Source organism: Camarhynchus parvulus, chromosome 4A, assembly GCF_901933205.1.
Source record: "Camarhynchus parvulus chromosome 4A, STF_HiC, whole genome shotgun sequence".
Classification (NCBI taxonomy): domain Eukaryota; kingdom Metazoa; phylum Chordata; class Aves; order Passeriformes; family Thraupidae; genus Camarhynchus; species Camarhynchus parvulus.
This window is the reverse complement of record NC_044600.1, coordinates 11,739,512-11,767,402: the sequence shown is the minus strand read 5'-3', so window position 1 is coordinate 11,767,402 and position 27,891 is coordinate 11,739,512. Positions and strand designations below refer to the sequence as shown.

General features: G+C 46.5%; 1 protein-coding gene across 7 annotated transcripts in view; it reads right to left on the bottom strand.

Moving 5' to 3' along the window:
• Positions 1–27,891, bottom strand: part of LOC115914919 (serine/threonine-protein kinase PAK 3) — a 175,969-nt gene that overhangs the window by 70,222 nt on the left and 77,856 nt on the right. Inside the window, exon 2 of one of the 7 annotated variants that reach the window (XM_030967780.1) lies at positions 18,536–18,646. The exons of 3 other annotated variants lie outside the window; for them this stretch is intronic. The gene's annotated coding sequence lies outside the window, so the exon portion shown is untranslated. Of the gene's footprint in view, positions 1–831; positions 954–18,535; positions 18,647–27,891 lie in introns of those variants that run through there. 3 more of the 7 variants (XM_030967778.1, XM_030967776.1, XM_030967779.1) reach the window with 3 other exon arrangements.

Sequence of the window (27,891 nt, the reverse complement as noted above, 5' to 3'; positions counted from 1 at the left end):
TTTGAAGCCATGGCTTCTCCTGCCTGAATTCCCTCAGCCTTCCACGTTAAACACCTCGCCGTGTTTAAAACAAGGCTCGTTTTCTGGCATCGGTGAAAACTGGATCTGCAAACCGCCTCAATGACCAGCAAAAGGGGCCACTCGTGCCGAGTGCACTCCCCGCCGGAGGAGGGGAGCCTGGAGCGGCCAGACATCACGCTGGAGCACTTCCTCGGCTGGCTGGTGTACAAGTCTGGGACAAAGGGACAACCCAGCACAGGGACCAGCTCCAGTGTGGCATCAGGCACCACTATGCACGCACAGAGAGAGAGACCACCCTTCCCTGAAGGGATTTCGGGAGAAACTTGGCAGGTGCCAAGGTCAATCGGATGCGCGTTGCCAATAACGAGTATTAAAAAAAGGAAAAAAAAAAAAGAAAAAAAAAAAGGCGGGGTTATTTATAGCCCAGAATTTCTCACTTCTCTGCAGAAGCGCAGCCCAGAGGCGGCATTGTTGGGAGATGGGGAACACACGCACCGCGGCCGCGTTAATGGCCGGTGCCGGCGCTGACACAACTTCAGCTGCGGCTCTGCGGCTCCGGGAATCCTTCCCGCAGGACACCGGGCTCCGGCCACCGCCGACTGCCCGGCAACACACGTGTCACTGACGGCAACGGCACCCCGGAGACGCAGAGACAGCCCCGCCACCGGCGCACCCCGGCCTTGCCCGCGGCGTCATCCTCCCATCGTCGGGAGGAGACGGGGCGCCGCAGACGCGGCCACAGGCACCGCGCTTCGCCGGCGGCCGCAGGGCCCGGCCGGGGTTATCTGGAACCGCCCCGGCCGAGGTTACCTGGAACTGCGGTCGCTCATTGCTGCGCGGCCCGGGTTACCTGAAGCCGCGGCGCTCATTGCCGCCCGGCCGGGGTTACCTGGAGCCGCCGTCGCTCATCGCCGCCCCACCCGTCCCCCGCCGCCGCCGCCGCCGAGCGCCCCCCGGGCGCGGCCCGTCCCCCCGCGCCGCCAATCGCCGCGCGCGCCCGCCCGCCCCGCGCGTCGCGGGGCCGCCGCAGCGGCGCTGGCGCAGCCAATGGGCGCGGCGGGCGGCCGGTGACGACACACGGGCCGGGGCTGGGGCTGGGGGCAAATCTCGTGTTTCAGGGCAGCGCGCAGGGAAAGCGCGGCGCGGGGGGGTGCTCGCCCTCCGAGCCCCGAGCCCGGGAGCCCCCTCGGAGGGGTGCGGAAACCTGGGAGGCGCGACCGGCGCCGGCCGGCGGTGCAAGGGGTCCTGAAAGGCATCATCACGCTCCCCGGTCTTCGTCAGCTGGGAATAGGAAATGCACCGTGAAATTCGGGGCTCCCCCGGATGACGTCTGCGTGTGACAGCCTGTGGGCTTCTCCTGTCCGCATCCAAACGTGGGAGAAGCCCGGCGGGAGTGAGGCTGGAGCAACCAGCTCCGGCCACTCCTGCCACAAAGAGGGCACTTCCTTGCAAACATCTCCCAACGCGCCAGAAGAAAAAATCTTATTCGCGGTCTGTGTTTTCCATTCTCCTTCATTCTTTTAGAATTATGCTTCCCTAGGCAACGTGTGGTCCTTCTCCTGCTCCTTCTGAATCCACGAGTTCAGCTCCTCCATGAAAGGTATCAGACGTAGAAACAGACCCAGCTTTGATGAGGATGATCTCACATTTACAATATTTCCAGGGAGAAGAAAAAAGTGCCGATAAACACGACCAATTTTACAATCTCTGCAGCAGAGCCCACAGGGCCCTGGGCATGGAGCAGCGCTGGGGCTAGGAGCAGCAGCCATGCTCTGAGCTCGGGGCTGTGCCCGGTCCCGGGGCTGGCAGGAAGCTCTACCAGCTCCAAGTGCCACCAATGGAAAGGGCTCTGCTGTTACATACCAAAGTGAGCATACCTTTGAGCATTAGTATGTTTGATTTGTTGGGGATTTTTTCCTGATGGAGATGCACAGAGTATGGTAATAACACATGATGGAGCAGCCAAGGGCAAGCAATGAAGACTTACCTTCTGCTGGTTGCTATTGCCAAAGGTAAGGCAGGCCACATGTATCTAAGAGGAGATAACAAACTGTCCCAGCCCCACCACATGACATGTGATCTTCTCTGACCACGAGTGATCAGGCTGCTGCCTTACAGCTCATTCAAAGGACTGGTTCTCCAGAAGCAAGAACTCACTGAGTCACCCAGTCCACACTGACGTGACAAGCAGCCCTGACTGAATCACTACCATCCCCTCCTGCTGTGAGCCGAAGTCTCACCAAGGTTTTCTTCCCCAGTGTGAGTCAAATCTGTCACTTAGCTGGCTGGTTCTGCAGTGATTACAGTCAAGCCATAGAGCAAATTGTCAGTGTTCTTTCCGCTCCCACAGAGAATTACTCCTGTGGATAGATGACTTTCAGGATCTTCTAAGGTAAGCAGGAACTGTGAAAATCTGTCCCTCAACAATAGAAGAAGAAGACTTCCATTTTCTGCTGCATGTAGTGTCCATGTGACAGTGTCGGTGTCAGTGACAGCACTGCGTGCATCCAGGAGGGCTGGGACAAGCAGTGGGGTGACTCCTGCAGAGGACACACTCTTTCTTGTTGAGCCAAAGGGGGTTATAGTTAGCAGAGTGCAGGTTTTGGCCTTCGGCTCTTCTCCTGTCCAAGTCCATGTAAAGCTTTTGGAGGAATGTCCCATGATTGCAGTGAGGAAGGGAACGTGGCTGAAAGAGCTCTCAGGGTCCCTGCAGGCTCACCCAGCCCTGCAAACCACACTGGCTGCTGCAAACTGCGGTTTACAACAGCCCAGAGCTGGAAAGGACTGAGCAGATGGGGGACCAGCAGTACCCAGCCACCTTCATTGTAAAAATCATTCCCAATGGCTTTGGAAAGACTGGTGGGTCATTTACCAGCCCCACGCCCTGGAGTACCACAAGCTGTGGGAAGTGCAAGTCCTGCTCACAGGCTTCCAAAAGAGGGAGGCAGCTCAAGGAAAAGCTGCAGATAGAGCATGAAATCAGGCAATTACAGTTGTTAGGACTGAATCTGGGAGTGAATCACTTCTATTCCTTTTAAAAAGTCGAACTAAAATTTAGTTTTAGAATAAACTTTTAGCAAACTGCTCGTAGGAGCACCGTAAGAAAACTGCAGGCTCTCTGAAGCACCAAGCCCAGGTCAGGCTGCCCTTTGCCAAAGGCTGGGCAACAACAGATGAAGGAAGAGTTTCAGTTTCCTTTCCCCTGTGAAAGAACAGAAACTTGACTCTGTGACTGCACACAGTAAAAAAGCAGATCAGATCTCTTACGCTCAGCCCTGTCCAAAGCTACAACTCTCCTGGGAGCCAAAGAAACTTTGCAAGCATTGACTGTGCACAGTGGAGGTTTGCCTGAAACTTACAGAGGGTTGTTAAACGTCTGTGCCCGTCAGGTTGGCCTTTGGAGACCACAAAGCCCTTGAAGCTGTGCATTTCGGCCTTCCGGGGTTCTCCCGCTATCTTTAAGCTGTTAAATGGAAGCCAGCTGTCCCATACCTGATAGAAAGCTAACTTTGCATGCCTGTCACATTCCTGTCCCATGCCTTCCTGGCAAAGGAGACAAAGGGTGGCAGCAAAAGGCCACAAAGGGGAAATTGCCCAAACTGCAGAGCTCCCTTGCTCCTCATGCCAGCTGTAATGAGGCCGAGCCTGTTGGAGCTGGAGGGCTCTGCTGCACACTGTAAGCAGCTGCATGTGCTGACAATGGGCACATTGCTCAAGCACATTGCTGGGAGAGGGGAAAAAAGAAAAAATGAGTGACTGCATGGTCAAGGCACCTCCACAGTCCCAGGGTGCCGGGCTCGGCAGTGCAAGCTGGACTTGCTCCATGGGTCCACCTGGGATGGTCTGGGCTGTGCCTGACCTGGCCCAGACATGGACATGGTGATGGCTTTGTCCTCACAGGGCATAGGAAAGCAGGTCAGTCCCTGCTAGCCATCAGTTCTGTGTGACTGTCATATGCATGTCCCAGCGAGCTGGAAATGCTTGGAGAGTCCACACACCCACCCAGGAGGTGCAGCCTCCAAGACCCCAGGGCCTGCCCAAATCCTGAACACAGCCTTCATCTACACCAGAATTGGTCCTGCCACATTTACCACATCTGGCTGGCAAACACAGCACAGTCTGAGCAGTAAGTGTGACTGCTGATAGAGTGTCAGTAGGTTTTCATGGGAAGAGGTTATCCTGTTAAGGATCCCAATAACCTCCCACAATGAGTGGTGGCTGCCAGAGAACTCATTTTACAGGTAAAATTAACTCCGACCATCAACCCATCCCCCTCAACAAAACCCCAATAAGAAGCAACCTATTCTGTCCCCTAAGAGCTGTGGGTATTCCAGTCCCCTGCAGTTTTCCCCCATGCCAGGCTGCTGAGGCACCAGCACCTGACCCCACGGTCCCACTCCTCCCTGAGGCTGCATTACATGGGGGGCTGTGGGAGGCCCTCTGCCTGCCCTGCTGAGACCAGCCAGCTCCAGGGGGGCCTGGAGTGGCACAACAGCAGCACTTGATTAACTGTGCCAGGGGCTGATGTGGAGAGCACTGGGGCAGGGGACATGGAGGGATGCTGAAAGCTGACAATTAAATTTGGAGGCCAGCTTGGCCCATGATGTCATGGCTTCCCAGCACCCCAGCCATTGGCTGTGGGTGAGCATCTGCTGGGAGCTGGGCATGGTTATTTGCCTGAGGTTCAGACCTTTCCCAGCAGCTCTGAATCAAGCTGGTTGTCCTGACAACCTGGATAGTGGCAGCTTCTGATAACCACGTAATGAGGTTGTCACAAAAAGGAGCCCCTCTGTCAGAGAGGTTTAGGGATCATTAATGTTTCCGAGGGAGTGGAGGGAAGAAGAGGTAAGGGGACCATCTGGCGATGCTGGAGCACGTCAACAGCCTCCCTTGGCAAGGAGCTTCATTAGACAGGAACCACCTACCGACAGTAGCGATGGGAACAGGCAGGCAGCCTGCCAGCAGCCAAGGGTCCCCACTGCTCAGCTGGGCAACGCTGACATCCAGGCAAAGACAGAGCAGGGAGGACACACAGGTGCTGCCTGGGAATGACTCAAGTTGCTGAGCAGTGGAAGTGCCCAGGGCTCACGTGGGATCAGGACAGTAACAGCCTGGGACAAGTGACACAGTGATGCTGGCACAGAGGCCTTCCCATGGTGCTGCAGCTCTCATGTGCTGCCTCCTGGAGGGTAAGGCACTGACAGACTCTGTGCCTTAGCTTACCCCATTGCAGGTAGCTTCTGTGAATGGTTAGAATAGTTCCCACTCCTGTCCTGCAATCCTGGTCAGGGCAGGGCACAGACTTAGAGCAATGCAGCTCATTCAAAGAGAATTCTGCTGTCCTGAGGACCCCTCTTGGCTCAAGTGCAAGATGTCCCCTGAAAACTGAACCTGTGGGATCATGCAAGGCACAAACACCATGTCTTCCCCTGGGATCTTCTCAACCCAGGAAATGCTTTGTCCTTCACCATGTCCTTGTGAAGCAGGGATTTCATTCACCCTGTACTCAGACCTGCAAGGTACCTCCTGTGGCTGCAATAACAGTGGATTGAGGTGCTGCAGTGTGAAACCTTTGTGGATGGCAATAACACCATAGGTTGGAGAAGCTCAGTTGCCAAACTACTGATCCCCAGGACCAACTTCCTGGAGAAGAATGCCCACCTTCATGTTAAATAACACACTTTTTAAAAAAACTTGCCTGTAAACTGATGAAGTCTGAATCTTTCCTAAGAGGAGACAGAAATTACCTCCATAGATAAGTCCCTATGAATCTTCCAGCAACAATTGACAGAATGTGTCTTTTATGTCATTTTAATCTGTTTTAAAAATATCTACTAAGTGTAAACACTTGCTAAAGTCAGTATAAGACTTTATTAATACACTTAACACTTTATTTAGTAATAAAGTTTTTATATTAAAAACTGCTGTACTTTTAGTACATATTTTTACCTCAGACCATGATTTCTCTATTCAAAATTCACTAATTTTGTTCAACTGTTGATTTAACTGAGCTCTAATAGGACTATTAACACATGTCAATTAAATACCAATCAACTACTAAAGACTGTATTTAATAGATACATTTCTTAACATACTACTGTTATACCTCATTAAAATTGTGTTGAATGTTCACAACTGTTGTAAACAATCAAGTGGGATATAATCCACCTCCAGGAGCTAGTAAAACTGAATGTGGTGCTCTCCTACTCTGGGGAGGTGTGTGATATAAAATTCAAAGCTAAGACAAAGACCCAGTTGATTACACATGACAGAAGCACTCTCAGATTAACAGCAGGCATCAGGTTCACAAATCCTGCCTCTCTCAGGAAGGACAGGAATGCCTGCAAGGAGATCCCAACCTGGAAGAGGGTTTTGCCAGAGGGAAACAATAGGAGCTGATACTTCTCATACCTGTGCTCTGCAATCCTACCTGAGCTCTCTTTAGTGAGTCTTCCCACAGCATTGCTCTTCCAGTTTTGGCAGAGGAGAAGCTGAAGCAAAGAGCAGCTCAGGCTGGGAAGCAGCTCAGTGGCAGCTGTGCAGTAGCTTTGCCTGCCATGGATCCCCAGTGTCACTCCCAGCCCCCTTTTTGTTCTGTGAATTGCAATTTAAATCACCTTCCAACAGGAGTAGCAGGACTAGCTTGAATGTATCAAGCCCTACCTGAACACAGCTTGTAAACAGAACACATCACTTCTGCTTCCTGCAGAAACACCAGTGGGATCCAGAATTTTTCAGGAGAATCCCTGTCAAGTCCAATCCTGTCTGGCTTGCTCTTGAACACCAACCATGCTCCTTCATGGGGAACATCCCATTTGACTGAACACAAGCAAAGATGACCCACCTGTCTGCAGAACTTTATCTGCTCAAGATGCTGAATTCAGTCTGCTCTCAGGACTGAGAAAGCCAAGATCCACCCTATCTATTCAAACAGCACAGAATTGTTTCCAGTTCTTCCTGGCACCAGAGAATAAGGTTCTTCACCCAGAGGAGTGTGGGCAAGCTGTCACAGCACAAACACCAAATTTCCCAGTACATGACCACGCCCAATCCCCTGTACCAGAGAATCTCAGCAGAGGTGAGAAATCCCTTCCCCTGTAGGAACATCCATACATGACTATGGTACAGTACACTTTAAAGCACAATCTGACAGTAAAACCACCACAGCAGGATGGGCAAGTGCAGCAAATTTATCTTCTCCAAAAATAGTCATTCAACAGTGATTCTTCATTGGAACAGCCACACATCACCATGCCTCTGTTTTCAGCTTGCAAAATGTCTAGAGGTGGGTGAGACATAGAAAAAACATTCTCCAGGCTGTTTATCTTTGTTTTAATATGAAAAGCATTTGCCAACATACTAGATTTTTACACAAGTCATTCTACATTTTCTCCCCAGCTACTTGTGAGCAGGAATTTTACCAATTTTTGTTCCTGCCAAGAGACATCAAAACAGAGGCTTAAGAGGTGAAATGCCACCATTTTACAGGCTGCCACACTGTGGCAGTTCAGGCTTAACCATACTATGGCAGTGTCTGTATCTGGGGTTTTAATTTACATTCACCTCGATGTAATCATTAAGACTAATTAATGAAGCACTGAGGTGGAGCAAGTGTGAAGCTGCCCTGCCTGCTCAGCCCTCAGCTCTTGATAGCTGAACTCAACTCTGTCAGTGGGAGACCTGCTGAGCTCCCACCTTGATGTACAGAATTGAAAAGGGTAAACCACTGGTGGTACCTGGCATTCTAGAGTTCTAGAGTTTTAGAAATGCTGAATATGAAGGCCAGTATTTAATCTGTGACTGTTCAGAGATCTCAACATCCCAGACCAAAACCACATGAGGGTGACATCCAAAGCAAAGATATGAAAATGAACTGATTCAAGCAAATCAGGCTGTTAGAAAATAAAATGGAATTAACAGTTTTTACACTGGGACCACTACTGAATCTTTTTAAAATGCCTGTTTCTTGGCCAGACATGTTTGCAATAAAAAAATCTTGCTCTCTGGCTCTTTTCCACTGAATGCAGTTATGCTTCAGGAGCAGAAAGGGCTTAGGCAGGGATTCAGAGCTCTTTTTTGCACTCCATCACCAGAAGATTTCACGTGGGGATGATTCTGGCCTGAAGATACTAGAGTGCTGTTTGCTGTGCAAGGGAAGCAGTGTTGAGCAGCTGCTAGGAAAACTTTGCCATACCTCATCTCCAGCTGCCTTCAGGGTATTCTGGTGAAAGCAGAAAAGTCTGATGCCACTGAAGTCCATGATTTCCCTATGAGCCCTGAGACAAGCTCCATGGGAGCAGGAAGGGAGCCAACCTGTGAAGGAAGCAGCAAGGCACTACAAAACAGGGTGGAGATACAGACTCGTATCCAGAAACCAACAAGCTGAAGAGGAAAGACTCTACTTTATTTTCAATTCATCATCCCATAATAACCCAGTCAGAAAGACTCCAGGCCTAGGCTGTTACCTCTGGCTGCCCTGTAGCACAGACAAACTCACAAAGGTTTGCACCCTTCACAGACCCTAGACCTTCAGCTATGGTATCACAGGGGAGGGTCTGAGTTAATACTTCAAAGAAGATGAGATACCTGAGGCTGCTTTCATCTCTAGTGGTTCCTTCTCCTTCCACACATGAAAGTGGATCCTTATGTCCGTGTGCCTCCTCCTGCTCATTCAGCTCTCCCTGTTCCCACAACAAATGTTGTGAATCTGCGCATTACCCTCACCCTAGATCAGTATGAACTCTGATTTCACAGCTCCATGGGTGTCATGGGTGAATATGAACAAAAGTTCAAACACACAGCTCTGCAGGATGGCTTATGAGGACTGCAGAATGCAGGTTCCCAGCTTGCTGCACTGCAAAGGTACCATAGGCATCAGGATAACATCAGCCCACAGGGCCTGAAGAAGAAAAAGGTCTTTATGTGGTTCCCTTTCCACAAAGGAAGGCTTCATTGCCTGGAGAATATCCCATGACAGTTAGAGTTTACTACCAGGCTGGCTTGGGGCAGTGTGCTCTCAGCACCAGAAGACCAGAGACAAGAGTTGTCTGTGCACTTCCACAGCAGCCTGAAAGACTGAAGCCTTACAACTAGAAAAAGCATGATAGAGAACGCCTGTCTTGACTTAAAGAATACCCTTCCCAAGCTTACTGGGGTTGTGACCTGGAAAATTAAAATGTAAGAAACTCTCCAGCTGCTGACCAGGCAAAGTGGTTGATACTGGATTAAAGATTCTGGGCTCTCTGCTGTAGCAAACAGGCACCAACTGCTCTGGCTGAAGTGCCCCTCTCTTCTTTGGTGTGCCCAATACCAGCTTACAGCAACAGGATTGAGACTGTCTTTGTGATACAAACAATTTGCAACAGCTGAAGAGAAAGATTCCTTTGAAACCTGATTGAGACACTTCAAGCAGCATTTCAGAAAGCTGGCCCAGAGGAAGGACTATTGACTTAGCGAGACTGACCACATCATCATGGTGGCAAATGGAGAATGTGCCAAAAAGCCAAACTTATATGTACAGATCACCTCAGTGCACTACTTTAGAGGAGAATACCTCCTCTTCACTGTGAACCCTCCAGTACCTTCCTTCCCTTTCTCTTCTGCACACATTGCAGCTCACTTTACATCAGGACACAGCCAGTAAAATGTGCAAGATTTGTTCATGCCAAGCAGTATTTCTACTGTTTGTCTCCAAACCCTTGGTTTTGTTTGGCCACAGAGGGAACTCCATAAGCAATAGTGAGGGCTAAGCAGTGTGCAGGAACAAACACCAAGGAGAAGTTCATTCCATAGATTCATCTTCCATGTCACTGGGATAGCTACAGTCTGTTGACATAGCATAGATGGAACCAAATATTAGTTTGAAGACAGAAGGCCACTATCCCAGAAATAATCCTTTTATCATAATTTCAGAGTCCAGAAAGCAGTGCAGCATGAGTTTTCCGACAAAAGAGTGGTTTTTTATTTGTCATGATTATTGAATAATGCATTTCAGTGTACAAAACAACACAGGTTTGACAAGTCTTACCTGAACAGTAGAAGAGTTTTGAACCCCAAGATTAAGGAAAGATATATTCCTGAGACCCTGGCCACATGACAATCTATAGGAAAAGGGTAAGACCTGTTGGACATCTTTTCAAAACACTTTCAGTGACCAGCTTCTTTAAGAAGCTCAAGGAAGCACCAATTTCAGCATGCATCCACAGGGTGGAAGAACACAATTTATGGAAAATCTGTGAAAGTTTTATTCTCCATCCAATATAGATCAAAATCAAATGTAGTAAGAAAAAATATTTCAAGAATTGTAAGTATGACCTTTTGGCCAGCTTGAGTCAAATGTATAAAACATGACAGTACATTTCAACCCTCATCTCTAACTGGGAAAGTCAGGTGTATAGAGAATACAGTCAGTCTTATTAATCTAGTGCTCCAAGTCACCTAATCAAGAGCTAGGATCAGGAAGAAATCCAGCTGACATTAAAATGTTAAATGCAATGGAGTGAATCCAATTATTATTTCTATTGCAATTGCTAATATATGAGATGGGGCTGGAAGGTCTGATTACCAAGATAAACAAGTGCCATCAATGACACTGGAAACAGGCTGATTGAAACTTGGACATGTCCTGCTCTGCAGTGCCAGGTCAGACTCCCCTTCCACTCCAGACCTGCTGGTATCTGGGAATCCAGTAAACTCCCATGGGCTCAGAGAATCCCTGTCCCAACGATAGTGTCTGGGTGCTCTCATGCATCACAAAGGCTACAAACCTGCATGGTTGCCCAACTATTTTGCTAACCTCCATGTTCCATGAGATATTTCCTTCTTTTGGTACCCAGAATATTCAAAGTTCAGAGATTTATAATCCCTGGTAAACCCAGCACATAAACAGAGAAACCATCTCCTTCCATGAGCAAGTTAATTTCTCTTATAAGAGATCTAGCATCAAGCCTTTATCTCTTCAGCCAAGGTACCAAGACAGCCTTCCTTGTCATGGAAGTGCCTTTGCAGTCAGCTGGTAAGTGTCCCTGCCAGTCTGAGCTCCTCAATGCAAAGATATGTCATAAACCTTCCTCTCAAAATATCCTTCACTGAATGAGAGGAAAATGACTGGGGTGCATTGACAGCTTTCAACTATCTGAAACGACTTTGTGAAGTTTTATTGGGACCCAACCCAGCCAAGAACAATCACCCTTAAAACAGAAATTAAAATTAAATATCTTTATTTTTTCATGAAGGAAAAAACAATATGTTCCACTGGAGCACCCACTCCACCTCTGTGTCACTGTGACACCTCCACTGACAGTCACACTCAGCTTCTGCCAGTGCCCCATGGAGCCCACCAGGAAGGGGCATCACACCTGGTACTCACCTCCCAGTGTTGTATGGAGCAGGTAATGATTCCATACAAACAGTCTTTTCAGTGACAGGTCCCATCCCATATGGGGGCCACTGCCAGGGAGGAACAGAGCCAGTGCTGGATTTGTGGTAACCCACCTGCTCTCCTGATCCCATGGATCCACACTGCACTCCAGGATGCAGCCAAATGTAACAGGTGATTCCATGGTGTTACTCCAGCTCACACCAGCGTAAGTAAGACTGGGCTCCTGCCCTCCCTTTCCTGTGCTAAAGTGTGGCTTTATTGTGCAGCTGCAGTCTGAATGCCAATCCTCTCTGCCTCTGGCTTTCTGCAGGACCCAGGCTCTCACGCTTCAGTGCATCCTTGCAGTTGAAACAAGATGTTTGCTCATACATATTTTTAATCCTGTTGCTACCCTGGTTCCTCATTAGTGGCCTTGAACAGCCATTGGTTCCACACCAGGAGAACAGCCCAATTATCTTGCACAACTCAGGGGAGAGCCACTGCTCCAGGAGGAGAGGGGTACTTGCCCCAGTGGGAAAAGCTGCTGTCCCATGGTGAGGGGGGGAAATCTCAGAAGTTCAGAAAGTCTCAACAAGGCAAGGGAGGAAATGCCAGATAAATTCCTCATCACCAGAGGAAGAGAAACACCATCCTTCTGGCACATGCTGTCTTTGTTAATCTCAGAGGGCTGTGCAGGTAAGGAGTGATTTCTGACCAGAGCAGCTCCCTGGGGCAGAGCTCTGGGAGTAACGTGGGCTGGGCAACTGCAGGGCACACTCACTCTTTACAGGGTAAAATGACACATGGCCACAGACTCAGAGCTGGCCAGTAGAGACATATATTGCTGAACAGGATGGGCTTACCCATCACCAGTATTTCAGCTTCGACTTGGACTGAAGCTCAGTCCAAGCCCAGTCATACTGACCAGTGTCCCCTTGGAGCTGACACCTACAGGTCAAGGTACAGTCAGGGCGACCAGCAGACAGCCTCATCCCACTCTCCCTGTGCACAGGGCAGGCATTTCAAGCCTGGGCTGCAGTATGAGGCACAGAAGAAGGTAAGACAAGCATTATGCATTTCAGCTAAGCCAAAATCTCTCTGTTCACTTCTCCACACAGACATCACCACAGAGACCCAGCGCTGCTCCTTCAAGCTTGTCATCACATGAGACATGGGCTCCACCTCCCATAAGAGATCTGATCTGTCAGCTCAGGCTGAGGCACGTGAAACCCAGCTCCTTCTCCTCCAAGGAGAGCAGTGACTGTACAGCCTTAGCTACACTTACTGGTGTCTGTAGTGTGGGAAGAGGAGGCTGACTCACCCTTTGGAGGTCCAGGCCCTTTGCCACCTGCCTTCCCCAAGCTCTGCACCAGCAAAATGGATTTTCACTCTCAGTCCTGCACACAGTTTTGGGCAATCCCACGTGATTTTGTGTGGCAGCCGTGTTCTTTTTGAAATACTGCATGGTCCAGAACAGATTGACTGCACAGCAAGGTGAATCACAGCTGTGAACAAAATGTCTGGACAATTGCTATGGCAAAAAGACTGGCAATGCTTCATACTACTGCTGCCAATTATCTCCTGGTTGTACAATGAATCCCTTATCACCTTCTCTCACCAGTGCTGGGCAGGAAGAGCTTCACAGCCTTTGCTTTTGCCTCACTAATCTTTGCTGGACTGACAAGTCCCATGGACCAGGAACAGGCTGCTCTTCTGGCTCAGAAACAGAGCCCATACATTGCCTTCACTGACTGCTGAAAATGTGCATTCAGATGTCCTGGTGTGCCCTGTCTTCTAATGAAACCTGAATGTCACTGCTCACCCCACCAGGAACAAATGCCAGCAGCACAAAGCCCCAGTTCTGGCCACTTTTTGCACCAGACAGCAGTTGGGCTGACTGTCCCAGGAGAGGGCACTGGGCAAGAATGTGCCACCCCATCTGATGCCAGCATGCTTGGTGCTGTGTAGGCCATCCTGTAGTCTAAAAACCCCAAATTCTGGTGGTGACACCAGTCATCACTGAACTAGCAGGGCTGCATCACCACATCCCTTCAGTGCCCTTGTACCCACCAGGCCTAGAAAGAGGAGCTGCTCTGAATGGAAACAGGGTGTAACCAGCTCCAGACTCTGCTCACTGCAGCCCTGGCCACCTGCCCTACAGCAGGTGAATGCTGCCCTATTCTGCACTTCTTGCTACACATGCCAGAAGTGATTGGGGCCCCAGAGACAATGTTGTGTATTCATGAGTGCCATCTGCTGGCACCTTCTCCATTAACCTTTCCCAAGCCACTTAGTGGAGTGTGGAGCTCTCCAGACCCAGAGCACACAGTTACCATTGGCTCCCGTCCCCTTCCTAGCAGGGGGAAAATTCTGTGCCTTTTCCACTATCCCAAACTTTCTGGTCTCATCAGCTGCTGGAAATAAATCAGGTAAATCCATTCTATAATATGCTACACTAATTATTTAAGTAAAATGAACATGTTTCCCTGGTAGGGTTAAACACAAGAGTTAAAGAAACACTTGGGACCTCAAGAGATTCTCAGTGATGCTTCCACTATCTGGATAACAAGACATCAACACAAACAATGTCCACCCAACATATATGTGTACTGGCTTCTTCCTCAAAAGACTGCCTGACCCTCTGGAACCTCAGTGTCTAAGGATTGTAGCTCCAGAGAGAACCTTGAGACTCAGAAAGCCAGGAATCTTGCAGAGTGTGCTGAGGGCCAGAAAGAATGGCTCTGCCACAAGTGACTTACAGCCTCTGCATCCCCGCTGGATGTCTGTCTAAATAACCTGCTCTAGTCTAAGCAGAAATAATGAGCTTGAAGTAGAAATCTTTGGATAAAAGTTTGTTATCCATGGCAGGTCAGACTACCTGGTCAGAACTGTCCCAGTCTCTTGTGACCAGGGCCATGATGGGAGAGCTGGAATCTGAGAACTGGCAGCAAAGAACAGCAGGACACTCTAAGAGTTTCCCTTTACCTGGGATCACAGTATCATTAAATCAGTACTTTAGGAGAGAAAATATTCGTATTTCCTACCCAGTTTTTTCTCAAGCAGTAATGAAAAGTTAAGGACATATGAATGACTGATATGGACTGTGTGCAGTAAACAAATAATGAAAATAAACTAATAGAATATGCAGTGTGGGAACTCCTGTACCATATGTGCTATTATTTATTAATTATATTCCCACAGCAATATACATCTGCAGCACCCTGTAGTCTAAAGCCCCTTCCTTTCTAAGTGTTAATTAGGGCTCACAATCAATGCTGAGAAGTGGAGGAAGTGTGTTAGTTTCTCTACTATGTTTGTAAAGCCCCAGAAGCAAAATCCAAACAGACTTGCATAAAGTCACAAGTGAAGCAATACACTGCCACAAACAGACCTCAAAACTCCTGGATTCCAGGTCCTTCCCACAGAGAGAGGAAGACTGGTAACAAATCCCCAAAGAGGTGGGAATGAGCAAGAAAATCACAGTGTGCAGTCTGCCTGTTTTCACACATGAGTTAATTAGATTGCAGCCTAATTAAAATACAGCCTTTGCATCTTGCCTTTCTTCCTTGATGATGCTGGCAGCTGGTATAGGTTGTCCATAGTTTTAAGCTGCAAGCTAGGAAACACCTCCTAACTGTGGAGAGAGTGGAACAGCCCAGTGATGGGGCTGGAAACCCAGTGACTGCAGTATGGCACCAACTGTGCTCATGGAAAGCACCACTGGACATAGATCCCTGCAAGGCAGAGGGAGAGAAATGAAAATACAAGAGGCTCCTCCTCCTAGTGCTTCCTTCCACACTAAACTTGGTTTTAGAAGCACCAAACATTTGCTATTTCAAATGAAGTTCCCAGGTGTTTGGCACCTCTAGAAAGCAGCTCCTGCCCCTTAGCAATTAAAACCAACACAAGTTTAATGCTTTTAGGGGCTACAATTAAAGACTACTTCTGCCAAAAACTGCAAAAACAAGTGGCATTCATGTATCTCTGTATCACAGGGAAGCTGGAAAATGAGGGCATTACTTGTGTTCTGGTATCGCTCCTCCCTTTCTGCCAGGAACGTGGTAGGAATGGAATGGACACAATTTCAAAAGGCCACAGAAATGAAACTTTAACAAAGACTTGACCTCCACACACAACACACACAACACCTCACAAACGGGACAGCTCTACCACAAGGAAAAAAGGGGGTTTTGTCTAAAGATTGTTTACAGAGAGTAATGGTCTGGTCAATGAAAAAAACTGGATTTAACTTGCTTAATCTCCAGTTAGGTCTGATCAGGAACTCACAGGAAAAACCCAACTGTTGCCACCACTGTGCAGAGGCAGATGTGTCACAAGCACAGGCTGTCACTGCTGGGGGAAGGAGGTGTTCAGGTATCAAGGGAAGAGGATAGCCCAGGCTCTCCAGTTCATGTCAGGATGAACTGCTACAAAATAAAATAGCAAAATCTCCCACTACAGAATCAGTTCATGAGTGACCAGAAGTGGAACGCTAAAACCAATACAAATGCATGGAATGGCTGAGCCACAGAGCCAGAGCACCCAGGAGATGCCCAAGGCAGCTTCACCCAGGCTACATGTCCAACATAATTCCCTGCCCAGACACAAACTCCAGATGCAGACAGTGCTGGAAAGTGTAAGTATTTGGCAGATGAAAAGGCAGAAAACATCTGTAAGCTCCAAAGGTAAAAGACATTACTCTCGCCCCTAATAACTTACAGATGTATTTTTCCCTATCTTGTCTGCAAACATTTCAAACCAGCATTGCATTTCCTACTGAACTATCATGCCCACAGAAGGGAACTCAAGTGAGATGATACAGTACATTGAAAATGAAGTTTCCAAAAGCATTTGAGATAATGGAAGAGAAAAGAAGGGATCAGAAGCAGTAATGAATGAATACAGAGACAGGATTTCGCTGTACATCAGAAGTCTGAGCTTCAAAATCACATGGAAATCCCAGCTTTCCTAGCTGTAACAGGAAATAGCTCAGGAGATCGACTGAAGGCTCTGAGGCAATTCATTTTTCAACAAGACAATGCAGTCTGCAGCCAGAGCATCACACTACAGTCATGCTGCCTGTTACTCAGTGTGAAAAAAGATCAAAGAGCAAACAGGAAATAATCCAACAAGGCGCAGTAAGAAGCTGCAGCCACATCACTGTTCTCCCACAGCTCACCTCCCTGAACACAGGGAGTGTCTGCACTTACACAGACAAGAAGCTGGTAATGCCAAGCTAGCCCTTTTCCTGCTTGCTGCAGTGCTCTGCGTACACTTGCTCAGAGCCCCCCACAATCCAGCTCAGCAGGGTCAAAAGAGCCAGAACTCCAGAAAGGTCTGGCTGGGAAAAAAAAAAAAAAAAAAGAAAAGCCAAGGAAGTACATGTCTCTATGAACTTTGATCAGCTTCCATTCCCCTTTCTCTTCTGTTTTGCTGTCACCTATCATTAAAATTAAATAACATCTGGTCTTGTTGCCATGTTAACCAAGAGACACTGCAGACTCAAAGTCAAACTCAGTCCACCCTGCTGGATACTTGCTCCTGGTACACTTGAAGGAAAAGCACAGTATAAGATGGAGAAAACAGGGGATTAATTCCTGAAAATATAAATGCCTGATGCTTACCCAAGTCATAAAAGAAATATTGCAAAGGGGATGGAGACACATTCGATTTATAATTAGGATGATTCTATGCAGGTGTATCAGTAGCTACTGTTAAACAGTGTGAAAAAACCTGATTCACAGATCCACAAAGGATCTGGGACACAGAACAGCAGCAGCACAATGTAATGCCCAGCCCTCACCCACTGCCTTTACAATGAGCAGTCAATATTCCTGCAAAGGTACCTGCTTATGTTTCACATCTGTGTTATCTTCCATGCCCATTTCAGTCCTGATCTCAAAAAAATGCTGTTCATCTCTTCTTCCCAACATCACCTACCAAGTTCTGCACAGCCATGAGTTGATCATATATTTCCTTGCCTTGAGAAGTCAGGATAAGGACACTCCAAAACCCAAATTAAAATAAAACAGTGCTGGATGCTCCTCAGATCATCAAAAATATGGGGCAGCACTGTAGCATGGTCACAAAGCTTCCTGCTAGTGGGACAGCATTTTAGGAGGATTTCTGGTTTTCTTCTCTCTTCCTGATGCTTCCTTACAAATCAGGCTCTCTCCCTGCCTAGGTCTCCTGTGCTAGAAGTCTCACTGCAGCTGCAGGGAAAGACAAGCCATTTTGCTTGCATGGCTGCCTCTGCATTTCAAGCTGATTTGTATGAGACACTGCCACCCAGCACAATTTGCATACATACCAAAATGTGAGACCTGCACAAAATGAAGCAGGAAAACCATTCGTATCTCCTCTTGGAAAAGGTGATGGATTCTTTGCAATGTTTACTATTAAGTGTTTCCTAAGCTTCTGGGCTATAGAATTTGTACATAAAAGGGGGTTCACCCTCTTCCCCCACTCCCACAATCCTATTTGCTTCAGATTAACATGAATGACCTCTACTTCACTTGAGCTTATTCACTGCCCACAGAGCAGGGCCTGGTTGTACTGAATTATTTCCCTGCCATCATGAAATGCTATTCAGCAGCATAGAGGGGACAAGGCTGCAGATGCAGGTGTTAGCTTTCTAGAGCATTAACTGTTCAACACCCAGACAAGACTCCTATTTAAACCTTACTCAGATCAGAAGGGCTGCAGAAAACCATGACATAAGTATGAGGTACCTGAAATTAACACAGCAGAACACTAGGCCCAAACATGTGATAAAGAAAAGAGGGGTGAACTACAGCCTGGCAATTACATGTGATCACACATGGCAGGGGACAAAGCAGCCCTGCCATGAAATGCTTCATCTCAGCTCCTCCTGCTGCTCCCTCCCTCTCTGTCCTCAACTGTGTCAGTCACCCAATGTGCCCCACACTTGCTGTCTTAAGAGTGCATCAGAGGCTCTGGGGTGGGTGCTCTTTGAAATGGCTTAATTTAAATTGGCATATGAAGTGTCACCTCCAAATTAAGCCAGGCTGAAGAAAGCCCTTCAGGACCTTTATGTCCCTTTTCTCTCTCTCTCTTCCTTCCCCTCTCATGCTACTTTAAAGAGAGCTTGCACATCATTTACCATTCTGGTCACCAACAGAAAACAGCTCCTACCTGAAAGGAGTCTTCAGGTGCATACTCTAAGGGCAGAGAGGATATGTCCTCATTTCCCCAGTCCTCCAAGAATAACAGCCCAGACTGAAGTCCCTCCACAAGTCAGATCTCCTGTCAGACACAAACCCAAATTATTCTGGCACATAAGCACAGATCTGTGCTGAAAGAATGGCCATTGGGCAATTAAAATCTGTTTTGCTCCTTTGTTCTCCAGGCAGGCTGCCTGACTGACTGGATCCTTTTACTTAGGAAAACAAATATTAGGCCCAATGTACAGCTGGCAGAAAGCCACACAGTGCCATCAATTCCTCTGTTACCCTGACTGAAATTTTGACCTATGGCTTGCAACTACATTGAAGCTCTTAGTTCCTACCTGCACCTCCCATACTTTCAGGTGGCACAATAACTCCACTCACTAATTTTTGCAGACCAGGGACTGATTTTCTCACACCTCAGTGCATCAGGCTCACAGTGGTCACCCTGTGCAGCATCTGGGCTGTCTGGCAAAACTTACTCTGATATGGACTTTATTGCATTGGGTTTGGGAGCTTTTGTGGTGATTTGCAAATAATCACAGAGTTCAGACACAACCAGTAACTAATGCATTTAAATGTTCCATTTATTACTACAAAACAGGATCCTGCCTAGAGAAGCAGAGACTGCAACTTAAAGTAGAGCAGACAAGTGTAAAGGACTGATGGCAATAACTGTCCTGCTCTCACAGAGCAAGTCAATCAAACTATTTAAATACTTTCAGCACCTGGACTGTCCCAGCAAAAATTCCATCCTCAAACTCACTAAAGAATTACACACCATTCCTTAGTCTGCACAGGCAAGAATTGGCTTTTTCATTCAGTGAATGGTGGTTGGGGCTTCGGTTTAAAAAAAAAAAAATTGTGTTTACTGAAGATCACATGTGACTCTTCTGATGAGCAAAGCCATTTAAAACAGTCAGAACCTGGGGGAACCAGCCAGGACACAGAGGGTGTTGTGGGGGCCCTACTGATCTTCAGTACGTGTGTGCTGTAAAAAAAGCCAGAGTCTGACGAAGACTGGTAAGATAAACAGAATAAGGCACATTCCTCTCACAGAGAACAGAGTAGCCAGCTTTTTTTAGCTTAACCAAACAGAGGCTAAGAAGGGTCATCACTGCAATCCAGAAATAACTCAAAAGCAAACACCAAGGAAGAAAAATAGCTAGTCAAGATCAGTGACTAGAAATAACGGCCATGAGTAAATTTGAACTGGAAATTATAATGTTTCTATGACCAGAAGAGTGAAGCAGAAGCTACTTTTCAATAGAAATAATGGGGGAAAGAAACATTTACCCATCTCTGGGCATTTACAAAGCAGACTCTAGAACATGATACCTGCCATCAGTAGAACTGAATCTGACACCCTTGGCCTTCCTCACACCAGTGTGTGCTCAGCTCAAGTCCAAAGAAGAAATAAAATTAAATAGAGAAAAATGTCAACATTTACAACTATTGTCAAAAATCTCTCATTAAAACTAGGTCACAAAAACAGCAAGCTGTGCAAGGAGGAATGCCCAGAGGAGAAAAATGGCATCTTGCTGAATTCAGGCCCTCTGATAATTTGTGCCTCTCCATCACAGACACTTGCCCCACACTTGCTCTCCAACATGAATTGCCAGGTGGAATTTTCCTGTAGCATATCTACAGAGAGGTATCAGAAAACTCTGTAAATGCTGGGAATAACTACCCAAAAGCACTGTGCTGCAGTCAAACAACTGTTGGAGAGGAAAAGGAGAAGGATTATATGCTGGATTGTCTGATGGTTTATGCAGACATTCTCATTAAGGAAATGGTAATCTCTGCCTGTAGATCTCTCCTCCTCTGAAAGCCTGGCAGTGCCACTGAATGACTATTTATCAAAACACTAGTGAACTCATCCTTGTCTCCTTGCAGGCATGGAGCTTGTGAAATTCTCCTTGCTTGCTTCATAAGGTAGACATATAAAGAGGAAAATGAAAGGAGAGAAGGAAATCAAGAAAATGGATAAAACATATGTGGGGAGAGACACAGCTGAAAGGAACTCACTGTTCAAAGCACACTGGTCAGCAATGGAACAGATCCTCTAAAGGCATCTGTAGCTCATTCCTACTACCATCACCCCAAGAAGGAATTAATCAATATATTTGTTTCCAGGCACCTGTTGGGGGATCATAGCACCATTCTGTGTGGACAAGCAGGAAAGATGCCTGCCCCTGTCCTCCACCACTTGCAACCCCAGGGACTGGCAGCACACCCATAAGGAGATGAAAGGACAGAGAGCTGAAGCAATGGGGAGCAGAAACTCAGCCTCAGTTGCTGCTTGCCTGATGCCAGGCAAGTGCAATGCATCTGCTTCCAGCTGAGAGGGGTTTCAATGAAGTGTCAAAAGAAAACAAGCATGGTGGTTACCTCACCAATTCATATTTGGTGAGGTTTTCAGAGGCACAGTGATGTGACCAGAGAATCAGTAAATGGGTTTCCTGGGACTGACAGAGCAAAAATAATGGTAAACAGCTTCAACCAGTTATAGGTGAGGCTGCTTAGAAAATGCTGCCTGGTGAAGAGCCCTAAAGACTGAAATCTCAGTTGAAGGAGACAGCTTTTAAAGGGCAGAAGCCAAAAGTCTGTTCAAAAATATGACCAACATCCATTTTAGTTTAATCACAGGAGCAAACTAATTAACATGGTTGATATAGTAGAAAGTTGTGCAAAATAACTTACTGGATTTCTCTTTCTTCTTTCCCACAGAAAAAAAAAAGTTGCTTGTCAGTCCCATCGGAATGCCTTTGATCTCAACATTGATCTAAGCAAAAAAACCAAGAAGAAATCAAAGAAAAAAATTTAAAAAGCTCTCTGTAAGAGAGCATCCATCTTCGCTCCACACACTGCTTTGCCTCTGCCTCCCCAGGCACAAGCAGGCGACTCCTGAGAGCTGGCAAGCTGCAATGCTGAGAACAGCCTCACACCTCCCAGTGTGCCCTGGACACTTTTGAAAGGCTCTGCCAGATCCTCCATTCTGCTCTGGTTTTGCTAGATATGTTAATAAGTGATAAAGGTTTATTGTGCTGTAGTTACATTTTACAGTCACACATAGTGCTCCTCTTAACAGCATTCTCCCTCTTAAACTCCCAGAAGTAGGGAAGCACAGTCCATACAGTTTAAGGATCTTCTGTATATTGAATTTTGAAGCCATCATCATTGCTAGATTAACTGAACTGGCTGGGACTATCTACAAAAACAAATTATCAGCCCTCCACAGCTTGCAGAAGGTCAGGGCTGCCAGACAGAGAAACCTAAAATTCAAGAAAGGCTGTCTGTGTATTAGATCTTAATTTAGGCATGATTTGGGAATTTCAGCACTTTCTGAAGGTTAGGCATGCAAATCCTCTCCCTGAAGTCACAGGAGCTGTTAGTGAGCTCAGAAGTTAAACACACATTAAGCATCTCCTGACTTGTGGCCAGGACCATAATGTCTGTGGAGCAGTCTGATACTGCCTTGTGCAGCCCTTTCTTTACAAGATGATCTTATCTGCTCAGGGATCTCAGAACCACTGGATAATAATTATTCCGTTTAAATTACATCAGTTGACATCAGATTAGCCTCATTTTTGCTTTTCCAGGAAAAACCTGAAAGCATCCACAGACGCACATTGCCTCTTCTGACATCAGCAAAAATGTTGCTATTGATTTCAGGAGATCTGGGATCTCACTGCAACATTTAGTACTGAGTGTCACTAAGCAAAAATGGGACTGCCCCAGATTTCCCTCCAGTTGTTAAACAAGAGAGCTATCAGTTCTAAAGACAAAAGCAGAACTGTAAACAGTGCTACTCACAGTGATGATGATAATTGGAGGGGGAAAAAGGAGAATTAATATTTTTCTGTGGCACTGGATGTTCCTAGTAAATGCTAGAAATTGCAACAGTGTTCAGTGACAGACTTCTGTGAACAATAAACTTTCTCACAATCACAACTTTTTACCTTTACAGCATTTAACTACCAAAATTTCTATCTGGGTTTGCACTGGCCCTCTCCAATCTGGAAGCTGTTCAGGTGGTCACACTGCAGCAGAGAGCCTGTGCATAACCCTGAGACCTGGGAAGGGTCTCAGTCTGTCAAAACCTGTTGGTACAGAGAGCCCAGCAAACCTCCACGGCAGGGTTGCCATGCCTGGCTGGTGCAGGAGCAAGCAGCAAGTCCAGGAAACAGACAGACAGTTTGTGATCCTTTTGGGAAGAGCACTCCTGTCATTCTTATAGACTCAAAAGGAATTAGAACATTCCTATTGGGAGGAATGGAAAGTTCATCTACAGTCACTCCCAATGAGGGGCTGTACAGCCACCCCTCCTGCTGAGCACAACACACCCAGGATCAAACCACAGAAACTGCATTGGTAAATCACAGAAACTCAGTCAACCTGCCCAGTTTTGGGTCACAGGGGAACATTCAATTCAGAGAGTTTCCTCAGCTACCCTTAAGCTCTGTTTATGATTGATTAATCTAGACATACAGCAATGATAATAACTTGATAAATCTCCATGAGCAGGAGATTTATTTTTATTTTATTCATTTTTAAAGCATCATTATGTGCATTAGAAAGCTTTAACACTCATGACACTATAATTATAATCAAGCCTCATCGAGCATTACCTAGCACTGGGGAAGAGTGTGGTGGGGGACAGTTTGCTTGAATTCCCAATCTAATTAAAATTCTCTTTTGTTCCACCAGCCAAAGCCATCTTCCTTTTTAAAAGCATAGCAATGCCTACCTGAAATTATGAACAAAGTAATTTCATTTAAAAGCAACTGCTACATACAAGAAAGTCCTGCACCTTGGATGTCCTGGTGGAAAAACATGAATTACACATCTTTATCACACAGCTGGCCATTTATGGCTCCCTTTAGCCCAGTATTACTGTAAAATAAAAATTTATAAAGATGGAAAGCTCATAGCTTTGCAGGGCAAAACCACAGCTGTATTTCATACCTCACAAAACCTACTCTGGGCAGCACAGACCTGAAAGATTTTTTTGCCTTAAGGCTAGGGGAGAATGCTTGGTTCTCTGCACAGCTGGCAGGTTCAGTTACGAAGCTATCACCCTCAGTGTGAGAGTTACAAGGCAAAACACCACATCTTGAATAATTCAGGAAGTCAGCTTGAAGGACAGCAGCAATTCCTTCTTACTTTAAATCCTGTCCCCCCCTTCCCCACACTGTTCTCCTGGGACTCCACTAAACATAAGGCAGCAGGCAATAAACAAACCAGCAATTACCATAGACAGATGCATAAAGCCCTGCTCCCCCTTCTCCCCACATGTGCCTATCAGAAAGGACTCTCCCACATCTCTTCTTTCTGCTGACTTGGGAGTGAGAAAGGGAAAGCAAAACATTATTTATCTGATCTCCAAATTCAAAAGTGCAGAGCATCCCCAGGCTCCAAGAGAAGAATCCCTGGTAAGGTCATGTCAATAGCATCCTCTGCCTGGCAATACTTCTCACAGCTGACAGAACTTTCAAGGTGCCCAACATCAAAGCTACAGGATGAAGTCAGAAACTCTGACTGGGTTTATAAATCCCAGTTTAACACATGCCCACTGCGATTTATGAACATGAAACATTAATGGCTGGGCTCAGCATCACTAAATCAGTTCCTCCTGCTACAAGTAAGCTGGATAAATCAGACCATTTCATTTAGGGTGATTTATATTGCAGATAAATCAACATTCATCTGTGAGTGATTTCTTAACACATTGTAAGATCTTCTAATCACTTTCTGTCTTTCCATCAATCAAAACTTTTGGGAATTACATCACTAAATCCCAGACTAGAGGGGCCAGGGCCATGAATCAAGTCTTGGAGGTAGAACCAAGCAGGCTCACAGTGTGGAGTGATGGTTTGGTTAGGCTGGGCTGGTTTGGTTAGGACTCCCTGCACAAACTGGAACCCAAACTTTGCCTGAAATCTGCTCTCTTGTCTTTTTCCACAATTCCTCAGCCCTATGCTTCCATGCACAAAAATGAGATGAGAGCACGTACCCCTGAGGGTTGGATCACGAGAAAAAACACCTGCAGAAGAGCACAGGGTGTTCAACACTACTCATGTCTACACTGCAAGGCTAGTAAGAGATGTCAGAGGGAATGCTCCAGAGAGGGGAATGCCCCAGCCAGCACAGAACAGGCAGCCTCAGCCCTGTTCCCAGGCTGGGCACAGCTGCCTCCTGCAGCCAAGCAGGGTGAATCCCTCCGTGCCAGACAGACCTAGAGCTCATGGCACACCCTGGGCAGTGACAAGGGCACAACCACTGCTTCCTCTGCAGCCCTCACAAAAGCATCCCTCACCCTGCCCAGACTGGGAGAAATACAACTGCCACTCAACAGTGCTCTGACTGTTGTAAAATTTATATAAGCACACCCAAATGCACATTTATATATACATATATGTGTACATTGTATTCATACATCCGTGTATATATACATAGACATGCATAGAGAGATAGAGAGATTCTGGATATAAAAGTAGGAACTGAAAGAGTTCATGGTCAAGTGCTTTAGTCAGAGACTTTTCCAAACCCAGAGCATGTGGTTGTTCCTCCCCTTCTTACCAAAGCCTGAGCCTCTGTAGTCTGGAACAGCCCCCTTCAATTCTGTAATTAATTTAACAATTTGGCAATCTAGCTGGATTTTGCCACTTTCAGAATGATTTTATGATCCAGAGATGCTGCTGAGGACAAAGCAGAACCATTTAAAATACAGTTGATTAGGTAACTTGTGCCTTTTAAGTGGACTGCATGATTACCTGCACATGAAACACCCCAGTCCAGATGAACTCTGGTGAGACTTGTGCCTTGCATTAACTGTATGAGCTGCAAGCCCAGAACCAGTGAGCTTTGGCTCCTGGCTACAGGGCAGATTCAAAACCTTAGCAAGTGCTAGCACAGTTATACCACCTTATTTGTGTAGTCTGGCTCCCACACAGGGGACTTGAGATCTACCCTTCAAATATTTACACACACACACTTCACACACCAGACTAGACACTGTGGAAGCAGAGCTGCAGATATGCATAACACACCTTTTTTTCCCTATGATATTGTTATGAAGTAGGAGGTGAGATTATTCACATATTAGGCCTTCAGTCTCCAGGGAACTGCCTGTGATTTCTATATTTATACCTTCAGTGTTGTCACAGAAAACATTGCAAGAGATTTTGATCTTGAATACCGATGCAAATTATAAAGAAAAATCTGGCATTTAAACCTCATCCCCAAAGCTCAGGAAGACACAGGCTCTCAGATTTTTGCTCTTCTCTTTCTTAAAACAAAAGGACAGAGTAAAGCAGCAGGAGGCCATCACACAAATGGCAATCATAAATCGATCAAGCTATCAAACAGCTGTCATCAAGAAGCAGAAAACAGATTAATGAGCATTCATTATTGACTGGTCAAGTAACCTGGCAACAACTTCACTTCAAAAGCTGACAACAGCAGGACTCTCTAATCACTTCCAAGCAGGACAGGACCTTTCCAGTGCCACTGGGCAGCACAGCTCTGGCTTTTTGCTCTTCAGCATGTGGGGGATATTAAAAACGACCTAGATACAATACTGGCTGCTAAGCAGAAATATCCCAAAATTTGAATTCCCAGTCATGTAAGCACAAAGACAAATGTGCACATCTAGATCAAGGGATGCATAAGTAAATATTTTCAACAACCTATCATAGGTTGCTGCCTAATACTGATAATAAAGTTTTGAAGATGAGCAACAAAGAAGTGGTAAGAAAATGTAAGGGTTCACAGGGTGGACATTTGTGTCCCTGCATTGTCAGCGCCACTGTGGCCAATGTAACTGTTCAGGTTGGGTCAATGTTATTATAAGGAAAAGGTCTGCAGGCTGGGCAGACTCTGAGAATATTCCTGCTTTCCAGTGCAATGCCCAGGTCTCTTGTATGAGTCTGGGCTCTGAACTACCCTAAATTTACACATAGCCCAGTGTCTGTAGCATACATGCAGATCACCTGTTCTGTATCTGCCCAGTTCAGATAGGATGCAAAAACATTCCAGTTCATCAACCCACATGCTCATGGTTCACTCCTGGTCAAAACAGCCCAGCTCCAAGGACCTTCCAGCCACAGAGCAGAGGATATTTATTTTACCAAGTTTCTGAACAAGTTCAAAAACATTTTCCAAAGGGCAATGAAAGGGGTGGAAAGCACCTTATGTCAGCAGTTGGCTCAAGACACATGGAGGTGATGGATTGAATGCTGCCAGCACTGGGATTGTGTTGCTCTTGTACAGCAGATGAACTGCAGCCTTGCATACAATGGGTACTGGTGGCTCTGTTAAGAATGTTCTACAGTAACAAATGAAAAGTGGGTGGTTTTTTTTTTGCTTGAGGGACTGCTTCAACCAGGTAAAAATAAACAAAGACTCCTTTTCTATGCACAGTGACACCACAGACTCAGTGCATGTGTTACCTGTCCAACTCCTTAGGTACAAAACAAGAAAAATGAGTGTCAAAAGGTTAGTGTGGTCCTCCATAAGCCTCTCTGTCCTCTCCCCAGTGCTGCTGCCCCTCTCCTGGAGGAACTGAAATACATAGCAGAAGCAGTTGGCACTAATATATACAAAAATTCATTAAAACCCGGCTTTGCCTTCATGGGGATCCACCTCTTTGCCCCTGCCCCACATTTCCTTGTTTCATGAGTCAGCAAGACCTGTGAGGGACAACAGCACTAGTGGTGCATGTTCCACACAGTGAGAAGTTCCCTCTGCCTCCATTTCTCAAGTCACTTTTGCCTTAGGGAGATGTCCCATGAGCTGTCCTCCAGTGCCAATGTAAACCAATTATGAAGGGATGCAGGGCACTTCTCTCCATTTGTACCATTTAGAGATCTACCTTGTGGGTCATTTACTCAGTGATTTTACTGAGGTGATCTGAAATATGGGTTTGTATTTAATGTCTCTTGATATTAAAGAGATTGATTGTAGCAGGGGGAAATTAACAGCGCAGAACATGCAAGTGTGATCCAACAGCAGCAAGTGCCTTTTCCAAAAGAGCTGAGATGCTGCTGCACAGAAGGAACCAGCATTTAGCCAAGTGTCCATAATAACTGAAGAGTTCTCTACCTTTGTCAGCCAACTCTAAAATAAACCTTATCACCAGTATTGCAGCAGGGCCTTCAAGACCCACCTTCAAGGCCAGGACTGAGGGCCAAATGAGGACAAGCAGCCTTCCCCAGAGAGAGCATGAAGGAACATGTGGGGACAGCTAAGGATGCATAAAAAATAACAGGAGCATTTGGGTCAGACATGGAAACAGTGCTGCCCACTGCCAAAAGAAGCTAA